Raw genomic sequence first — 10,990 nt, forward strand, 5'->3', positions numbered from 1 at the left:
CAGACACTTTTATCTGCTGAAAGATTCACTTTTCTTCAGTGTTTTCCTTGCAGATTTTTTTCCATAAGAAAAAAAAAATCAGTATGCTAGGACGAATATTTGGTTCAGTTCTCTCCACAAACAGTTCCTTAAAGTTGCTAAAGGTGATTTTATTTCTGACTTGTATAATGTTTGAGTTACATACATAGTTATGCGGTTGAAATAATCTTTGTTTTGTCAATCTTCTATGATTAAATTGGTTGCAGATTGTCTTTGGGATTTTCAAATAACCTCGCCAGTGAATAAATGAAAGAAACAGAGATAGTTGCTGGATTTCACTTTGACATGCTTTTCAATTTATTAGCATGGCAAAAAAAAACAAAAGAAAACCTGTTATCCATATGGAGTAACCTCAATGAATGACCTCTTTCTTAATAAGGCTTTTCAGCAATGGAGGATGAAACTCTTTGTATATCACTGTTCTCTCTTTTTCAGGACGGAGAGGCAATGGCTCTACCCAAAAGGCTGTTTTCCATTAATCTGTGCCATCCGTTTGAATGTGTGTTCAAGTTTTGGGTGGCTTCACATTAAAAAAAGAGCAATCTAACAAGAAACTCTATATTTGCTTTCCATTGAGCTCCAGCAGAGAGCTGCCCAGATGGCCCAATCAGGAAATAGTCTGGCAGATGCATCTGGAGCCAGCAGGACAGATGGAGAGGGGAACAGATATGGGTTGAGTCGTAAGAAGATAAAACATCCACGGGTGAAGGACAGGGGCCACCCCTATGCTTGTGTTTTCTTTTTTCCATATTGCTTTGTTGAAATTTTCTTGCCTTTTCTTTTATCTTCACTGTCGATGTCAGTGATGGTGGAATCTGTGATAACAGAGGGTGAAAAGTCAAATAAGCTTGAGAACCAATAATAATATATACCAATGATGACTCCTATTCCCAATAGGAGATGTGGTTTGCCTTGTAGTAAACCAGTAGCACACAGTTACATCATGTTGCCCCTGAGTTTATACAAGAGGCCTCAAAGGCAAATTGAAAATGTCACCACCTACATTCCTTTAGAAAATCACAGAAATGTACATGGAAAATGATGAGAGAGTCTTAAGACACTAAGGTTGGTCACAAAATTGTCAGTATGTGTCAGCATAGATGCGGAGAAATCGATTGCAGCAAACAATTTTGTTGGTACAGAAATGACAAAGTTATCCCCTCTCTTTGGATTATCCCCAAGGCAAATAAAATAAAAGAATGTGATGTACCTCAATGTAAAGCTAGCCTTTACACAGGGTTTATTTTTATCAAGTCAAGAACTCATCAGTTTTACATTGGGGACTGCCAAAAACAAGAGGAAAAGAAAATGATAAAAAAAAAAAAAGGAAACAGCACTTTGACAAAAAGAGACATTCAGGTGCAGAGATGCGTAATCATTAATAACAATAATAATTAAAACTATTCAAATGTACAATTCAAAATATTTAGAGTTATAAACAGCCTGCAACCTGAATGGAAAAGTACAGCACGCGTGTTATTTGGATGTTGGTTGCAAAGCATGTCGAAAAGTTAAATGTATTGTGTAATGTGACAAAACAGAATAATGCAACCAAAGAAGAATTACCAAGGGGGGAAACACTTTTGCACAGTCTTACAAGTTGCAAATAAAAGAACAGACTTTTATTTCAATTTTAAGCCATTACTTTTCATCTGGACTTTTCTGAGGACAAAACCTATAGGTCCATACTATTATTAAATAGCAAGACAAGAACATTAGCTAAAACGTTCACTTTCTCAAAAAAGCACTGACCAGCACATTTGGCTGGTGCATTACTGGGATGAGCTACAACGACTTTTGGTTCACCTCAATGTTCTTAAAAGACAGCTGTCTTTTAAGAGCTTATTTAAAAATATTATTATAACAAGCATCTATCTGACCCAAACAAAGTTGTGCCATGGGTTATATGGGTTACCTGGTCTTTGGTAAACCTTAAATCTGACACATAAAAAAAACTGACATAGAATTAAAGGCAACATGCACACAAATAACAGTATAAGAAAACACAGCATTACATGTTATAGTGTACCATTTATGAAAGAAAAATAACTTTTAGAGTAATCTCTCCCAGTGGGAACAAGCGGCATGCTTTTTGCCTGCAGGGATCGCTCCATGATAACAACTGTTTTCATTTCTGTTTCTTCGCCCCAGCCTGAAAAGGTCAGGGCTTGACTTGATGCGTTACACACCCACGGTAATACCTTCTCAAGCTTGTTGCAACAGCGCCTAACCCGCAAGCTAATTAATCCAACCTGTCTTACAACCACACGTCGAGCACTTCATCAGGTCCGGTCAGTAACTGCGGTAAGGGGTCAGTGGCTCCCAAACGGCGAGGGTGCTGAAGCGTGAACAGACCGCTGAGGAAGCAATTGCCAGCAAAGACAGAGGTGTCTGTCATGTGAAAGCTTGTACACACTGCATAGTTCATTCCTCTGGTCACAGGACTGATTATATGTGTAAGATTAGTCTACTGAGAATGTGTGCGGTATTTATTTATTTATTTTTTAATATTGAGCTTTGTTTACAGTTTAAGAAAATAAGGTTTAATTATTTATTTAAAGAAGTGTATTTTTCTCCTAAATTAAATTTGGCTGTAAATCTATTCTTAGGCATGTGAAGCTTGTTGCCGTGCATCTTTTGAGGTATCACTTCTGAAAACTATAGGTGAAATTAGGTAAAAAAAAAAAAAATTGAGCTGAAAATATAAGCAGTAATTTAGGACCTACGAGGTGCTGCACAAAGAAAAAAATAAATGAAATAAAAGATGAAAAAACTATCGTTATCCACAGCTTGGAACTAATAAATGAAGTAAAAGTAGTTCCCGCAGGTGTGTTTGGTTTGAAGAGTTAATGAAGCTCTCGCAGGCTCCCTCACTAGATGCACAGTAATGAGGAGAGATTCAGCTAAACAAGCCAGGAGACTTTTGCAGAAGGTAGATTTTGGTGTCTCGTTAGTTGTGGCCAATCGATTGCTGTGTCACTGCATCCACCTGAGATCCAGCTCGGCCGTTTTATGGAGTGCTTCGGAAGTGAAAGTGATGCTTGTATTTTACAGCAGATGATCAGAATTTGCTGTTCTGTTCCTAGAAGACTGACTGTACTCTGGAGTTTGATTCATTAAACGAAAGAAAGCTATGAATATTTTTTAAGAAGAAGCTTTAAGCCATTGGTTGAATTTTGGAGGGTTTTGTCATATTTACTTTATTTTCTTTTCAAATGCTTTCTTTTCTTTAATCTTAATCTAACAGTGTAGTACCTATAATAATACAGTAAAATGCTGAATACAAATGGTTGCATGCAGATTTGAACAAAGTATATAAAGAATATCTATGTTTTTTCATTTGTATAAGTTAAATCAGAATAGATGTTTTCTGTTTAGCTGAATTATTTTTTGTATCCTTTAACAAGCTCCTCACAATAGTTTACTGTAATTTTGACCCATTCCTCCTGACAGTGCTGGTTTAACTTTGCCACGTTTTCAACGGTACCTCGTCATCTCACCTGTTTTAGCTCTGGCAAAAAAAAATTAATAAAAATCAATTCAGATTAGGGCTAAATTGTGCTTTATTATTATCAATTTGTTACTTTATATCAAATTTGGTGATATGATTAGGCTCATGGTCCATTTAAAAGATTTGCATAATGGCTTACCCCACCTCACAGCAAGGCAAACCAAACCAGATCTCCCATCAAAATGTCCAAAGCATTTTGCCCCCTGAAGCTTTTTTTACCCACATTATCATAATAGTTTGTAGAATTTTGATGAAAGAGATTCATTTGATTAAATTTGGAATAAGGCTGTAACATAGCAAAATGTGGAAAAAGTGACTATATATATATATATATATAAATTTTCAACTGCATGACTATTTTGTACAAGTCAGAGTTAAAAGATTTCATAGTATTAATATTTTTGCATCAATAAGTAACCTTAAACAGAGCTAATGTGTTCAGCTGAACCAGTGTAACTAGTGATTATAAGAAGAAACTGCCCAAACACCTTAGAGGACTGCTTTATTTTACTTGGAGCAGTAAATCCAGTGATGACAAGACGTACCAGCTGACAAGGCATTACACAGGCCAGACTACCTGGCCTTCGATGTGAAACCATTATGCAGGAGTTCTCCCTCCTGCTGAATGCAGCTGCACTGTGGGACCTACTTATTACAGCCCAGATGTGTCTGTAATCTATCACTGTCTCCCTTACCACCGTCATACTCCGGAGGATGTGTGGAGCGGCGCCCCTGGTATTTTTTTGTGCATTTGTGTGTGCAAGAAGTGGAAGCATGTCATAGAACGAATGTCTGTTGAACTGTCGAAGATAAATTTTTTTTAGTGCACAAGAAGAAGAATTAATTTATTTTAATGCACCCTCTTTAAATGTGTCTTTGTGAGTTTGTGTATTGTTTCATTAGTCTGTCTGTGCCACAGCTTTTCTCTTCCAAGCATGGAGTTTATGCAATATTAATAGAAGTCATTAAAAGGTCTCTTAGAAGTATTGTAAATATTAATGCTGCTCACATCGAGCATCTTAACTCCATCTTTTTTAACCAGGCTTTCTAAAATTAGGCGACTTATTAATGCGTAAGTGAGTAAAATGTCCCTACCTCAGCCAGAACTGTACAGATGGTGTTATAGTGAAACTGCACTCATTATTATTGCAGCTTGTTGTTTGTTATTACAGATTTTTCTAATCTTCATCCACAAACAAAATTAATCATTTGCTTTGTTTGTTTGTCTGAGTTTCTATCTATCAAATTATTGGAACTACTCTGGGGAAATATTTCTTAGCATGTTTTCTCGGTAATAATGGTAACGTTACAAAGACAGGCTTTGGAAAGTTTAATTATTCGGCTCAGGTTTTGTTGTCTGTGGTTCCTAAAGTTGGACCTTCGAGAGGAGAGTCTTTAGTTGATCTACAGAAATCAAATTAAAATTAGCATCACTGATAAAACGATGTCTTTGCCAAAATGTAATGGTTGTGAAAAGCTTTTTAAAATTTCCTACTTTCCCTTTCACCTTGTTTTACTTTGTTTATTTTACTCTAAAATTATTTTTATTGAAAAACTTTTTGAGCTGATAGTTGGATGAAAGCTAAATTAAAACAAACATAGAATGACTGAAACGACACATATTATTTACTTTTGTATTGATGAAAAACTATATATATACATGTATAATATTTAAATCTAATTTTAGTTGTGTGAAAGGTAGGAAAAGTAAAGCAACACAAACTTTGGTATAATTTATACACCTAAAACAAATAAATGCCAAAGCATAGCTCTGATTTGAAATTCTGGATGTAAATAATTATTTCAGATATTTAAAGAAACCAAAACAAATGTGTTCATGCTGTAATTTATACTTCATTAGAACTACTAATAAAGTATGTTCTGAAGTTTGAAACTAAATAAATCTTTTATTTGAGAGGCTTGATCCCATGTTGAAATAATTAGAAAAACATAACCTTAAATTTGAGTAAAAACTCAATTTACTTTTCTTCTTTTTAATCAAATTAGTTCCATTAACATGGAATAAATCAAATAATAAGAAACACTTCTTTTTTATGCTGCCAGTATTTTGTATAACCACCTGTTGTTAGGGGACTGCTTGTACCTGGTGTGTGATGTCTGTGTTGATTTGGCCACGTATTTCTTACTGATATTAAAAAGTTTATTAAAAGTGACAGAAACGTATGAGGAGAAACTAGCCCTGTACCACACTGCACAGTAGTCAAGAGAGGTTTTTCCACAAGAATGTGCATTGTTGCAAGCCACAACCACTTGAAGTCTTCATCTAACCAAAGCCCATTGCTTGAACACAGTTTTTTTTTAAAAACTCCACTTTTTAACATTGTGACGTTGTAGAATAGGTTTTTGGCATAATGTAAAAGACGATAGAAAGTTGTTAAGGAAACTTTGTCAGATAGTGATGACTCCTTTGCCGCAATTCTCTAACAGTAAAGTTGTTTTCCTTTTTTTTTTTAATTGTTTCTTTTTTGTGGTAAGAGGACACAAATCGGATTTCCTCATTATGAAACCTGAAATATCCAAGAGACCATTGCTCAGCTCATGCTGTTTGCTGGTGGCTACATCTCCTTGCATCTTATATCACACAATAAGGAAAAGAGCCATGCTGTTTTGTTGGCGCTATAGCCAGCCTGGTCTGTAAAAACCACATGAATACTGAACAACATGACCAACTCCCCAGGTATCTTGGACCACACTATGTCCTCTGAGCACAAAGCAATTAAGTACTAAACAGATCCCTCTTTTAACAGAGAGCTTTGCCTCTCTTTGTTGGTTTACATAGTATTTCACTGTGCTCAGCAAGTCTATATACTCTGTGGTCCAAATCAATACACAAATGTACCAATATATGTCCTACTGCTGCTGGCCACACTAATGAGCAACTGGTTTAAATGAGAAGAATCATGGATCAATTTTATCATGTTCCCTGCAAACCCTTTATGGTGAAGATGTTTAATTGTTGTTCTGAAGAGGGTCTGTGCACCTTAGGTGGTCTTCATTAAACCAATTTTCCCAGTGCCATAACACCACATGTGCTCAAGCTCTTTCTCTTCAAGGGCCTCTAACCTTAGCTGTCTGAAGCGTTGCAATAATTGGCCAATCAATAAAACCTATGTCAATTGCATCATGCCAAGAAACCAAGGAGCAAAAGAAAAAAGAAATAAAAAAAATAAAAAAAACAGGTACAATCTGCCAGTGTTGTTTGCCCCCAGGGCATAATGTTTCACTGAATCAATACAAACAATGACACTGGGTGACAACGCAACCGCTGATATAATCTTTCATCCAAAGCCACCAAAGGAGCCTGGCTACATGATATGTGGCTGCTTCACTGGATTACTGTTACGGATTCTGCCACTAATCTTCAGTGTGTCCAACAAACAAGGGGAAGTAGAGTTACTTTTTTAACAGTTCATTCTGGAAATGTGATTGCAGATGAAACTCATGTCTGACTCAAGTGCAGCAATCATGAAGTCAAACAAAATTCAGTTCATTGATATGAGCTAAAATTGATATAGTTCTTCATCTTTTTGTGTTTCATAACATCTAGAGAAATTGCTGTCAGCTCGAAAACAAGATGTCAGCGTCTGCTGCAAAAGACATGTCAGGCAGCAGTTCACCTTTATCTTAGGACAGTGGTGCCAAACAGTCTCCAAAACTGTCGCCTTAGTTTGTTTTCAGCTAATTTTGTAGATTTCAATAACCTGAATGTTTATGATTTCTTTCATCGTTGACATCTCCAATTGATATAAAGGCATGATCCACGATTGCAAATTTACAAAACAGTTTTTAACAAGCTTAAACTCCTTATGCCTGGAAAACCCCCACAGACTGAAGTATGTACAGCTCAAGGCTGATCTCTGAATTCTCCTTTGAGATACTGCAGCCAAAAACAAGCTGAGGGGAGTTAGACATACACCTTGTTTTCAAAATCAATGCTGATTCCCGGTTGGTGTTAAATAACATGTCACTGTCTGTCTGGATTTATCTTCAGGCAAACTATTTAAATGTTCATGATACAAAACAAACAGAAACATTGGAAATATGGAAGTAAAACTAAAGTGTGGCCTGGCTTTTCCAACCAGGGTCTGGTGTTTTTGCATTTTTACTTTGGGCCCGGTCGCACCCGTCTACGTGGAATACAGAGAATTTGTGGTTCCACTCTGGCTGGTCAAATGGGAATGATTTGATGTTAACAGTTGATTGGTTCATTTGAAGAGGGGGCTGATAAACAGACGCGTTATCTTCCAGATCTCTCAGTCAGAGGTTGCCTTAGACTTTCTCAGTGTCTTATCACATCCTGTCATTATCTATTTTACCCATTAATTCTTAAATGATAACAGTAAAATGTTCAATTGCATTACATTTTTAGTGGGTTAACATTCAGCAAGATGAATGGAAAATCCAAATTATGCCATTACACATCAAGCAGAAAAATACATTCAACGTTTTCACTTATGTCCCAATAACTACATATGAAAATGTATTTAAATGGTTTAACTTATAACATGAAGTATTCATCTGCAGTGGCCTCAGTGTAGATAATCACACAACTTCCTCCTGGTCTGCATAGACTGGAATTGGGCACCTGCATGTGCTTAAATCAAATCTTTTTGTTTTGATGTTGATGTGGAAGATGAATCTGTGCTCCTTGCTACACTGGAGACTGGAATTACAAGCGCCACTTCAGCTAAAGTTTTTAAACCAGGAAACATTTCTTTAATTGAATTGATCATAAGTCGGCAAGACTTTCTGAACAAGGGAATTTCCTCATCTCACTTCAATCCAACAGGGAAATTCCAGCAAACGACAGCAGAGGATAAGATGCACCAAACACAAGTCCAGGTGAGAGATGATACTCAAACGAGAATTTTTTTTTTTTTTTTTTTTTTTTTAATGAAGCAGTTAAAGGGTAAAGCTGAGGTAATTCTTTCTTGACAAGAATACAGAAGGAGCTGGACAGGAATAAGGAAAGAAAAATTGTTCTGCTGTCTGGGGAGACAGTGTTAGTAGATTCAGCAGGAATCTGCTTAATTTGCTCCAAAATGGGCAAAGATATGGTCATCTCTGCCCATTTTTGAGGCAACACAATAGGGCCGAGGACTGCAATACAAAAAGGTCGTATGGTTGCCACACGTGGTTTGCCATCAATGCATGATAAAAATCAAAATGTACAGATAGTCGTTAGTGTGCAACACATGTTTGAGTTTTCATGTGTGCACACTACATGTGTCAGAAAGAGATAAACACTCTTGTCACTTTATAAGGTATGCTTGTTTAACTACTCCATAATAATGGGTCAGCCAATCACATGGCAGGAATGCATTTGGGCATCTAGATGTGGAGATGACCTGCTGAAGCTCAAAGAAGGTAGCAGACCTGCTAAGACAGGTAGTTAAAGGGTACTTTAACCCCTACTGTCTAACTTTATAAGCCATGATATGAAAACATCTGTGTTTTGCTTTCAAGCTTCTAAATTAAGTAATTTTTTTTACATTTGAAATGGTAAACTTCGAATACACATGCAACACCAAGAAAGCATTAATCCATCCTGCCTTGTATCAGCAAATCGGGCTGGTGTTGGTGGTATTAGTACTTTTAGGACTAATTAAGGATCAATTAAACAACACAACCTCACTCAGTGTTGTTGGTGACCATGTCTATCCCTTTATGACATCAGTTTACTCATCTTCTGCTACCTCCAGAAGAATAATGCATCATGTCTTACATCCTCTGAAGCCGTTATACAAATAAAAATAAGTTCCCTGATGGCAAGAGATTTCAATCTAGTAGCATATCTTAGGGATAAACAGGTATTTACCCAACAAATATTACTGCTGTCATGTGAGTTTGGACCAAACGCTCAGAAAAAAATGTGTCAAAAAGCATTTTGAATCTATGTTGTGAAAAATTGAGGCAGTGATGAAATCAAAGGGGGGAATGGACCTGATACCATCAAAGAGTACCCAATAAGTCCCCAGTGTGTGCAAGTAAATATCAAGACACCTGAAGAAAAAGATGTTTGGAAAATTAGGTGACCATCAGGACTTACCATTTCAAAAATAAGCAAAATATAATAAAATATGTGATAGGGATATTCATTCCACAACCCTGACATATAATGGCAGCTTAACTTAAAATGTATGATGTTCTGACAGTGAGTTCTTTATGTAATGAAAGCACATACCACAGCCCTCTTGCCGGCTGCATAATCACAGAAAAGTAAGGTGAAAAAAAAATATCTGTCATATATAACACTATCATATTCAGTAATAAAATTCAGCAGCTGAAGAGCACTGTTTGGGGAAAAATGAAAAATGGATGTTTCATCACAGATTGAGAGACATGCATTTGTGTGATTAGTACAATATTGTTTATAAGAAAGGTGAAAGGTTACTTTTATAGATAAAATAAGAACAATTCTTGAAGAGTTGTTTATGTCATACCTATGGTATAACTTTTTATCCTTGGAAAAAAACAGAAACATAACTTTGTCTCATTATTCTTCTCTACCCAGGACATAGAAGGATGCAGAGACATGTTTACTCTTATAAATTGTGATTATTGTGAACCCACTCACAATAATCAGGAGAACATGCTGTACTGCAGAAAATTCCCATTCATGATACATAAGATACATGTCTCAAGAATCTTTTCCTTAAGTTTCCATGAATTCAAGTTACATAATTATTTAATGTCACTACCTCAAATATTTATTGACATTTGTACAATTTTTGATAAATTATGGATTGCATTATTATTCATTCAATAAGATTATTGCCATTATTTTAATTCTGCTCATCCACCAGTTGCCATTGTTGTTATAAGATGTGGCATATTCTAAGGCATGCCCTGTGTCTCAAGATGGCATGATCACAGGTCTGAAGGGGACGAGAGAAAATTTCAGCCACCTTATTCCTCACCGTCTTGCACCGTAACCACAAGTAACAGATCACAGAAAAAGAAAAGCAACTTGCATAATAATAAGAAGGGTTTTCCCCTTTTATCCTTCTCAAATTGCTCTTCAATTTACTGATGGCTCATTTAGCTAAAATCCTACTTGTGTGCACGCTCTGTGAATGAACCTCGGTTCCAAATTACTGAGTTATCTGGATGACAAAAAGAATCACATCAGTGACTCTGCTTTTAGTACAGCCTTAAATTGGGAGATGAGGAGGGACAGAGCAGGCTTGATTACATTCTCGAAAGAGATGACTGAATAATAGGCAGAGAGGATCCATAAACTTGTCATACACTGGTTGATCAACTGACTGGTTGACTGATGAAATGGTCGACTCACCAAGTGATAGATTGCCTCATTGCTTTGCTTTGAGCATGTAAAAGAGCTAAACCTGCTAGTTTTTGACTGATGTTGCTGCAACTAAATATATCGGTAGAACAAAACATGTCCAAAAATGTTCG

This window comes from Poecilia formosa, unplaced genomic scaffold, assembly GCF_000485575.1.
Source record: "Poecilia formosa unplaced genomic scaffold, Poecilia_formosa-5.1.2 Scaffold102, whole genome shotgun sequence".
Classification (NCBI taxonomy): domain Eukaryota; kingdom Metazoa; phylum Chordata; class Actinopteri; order Cyprinodontiformes; family Poeciliidae; genus Poecilia; species Poecilia formosa.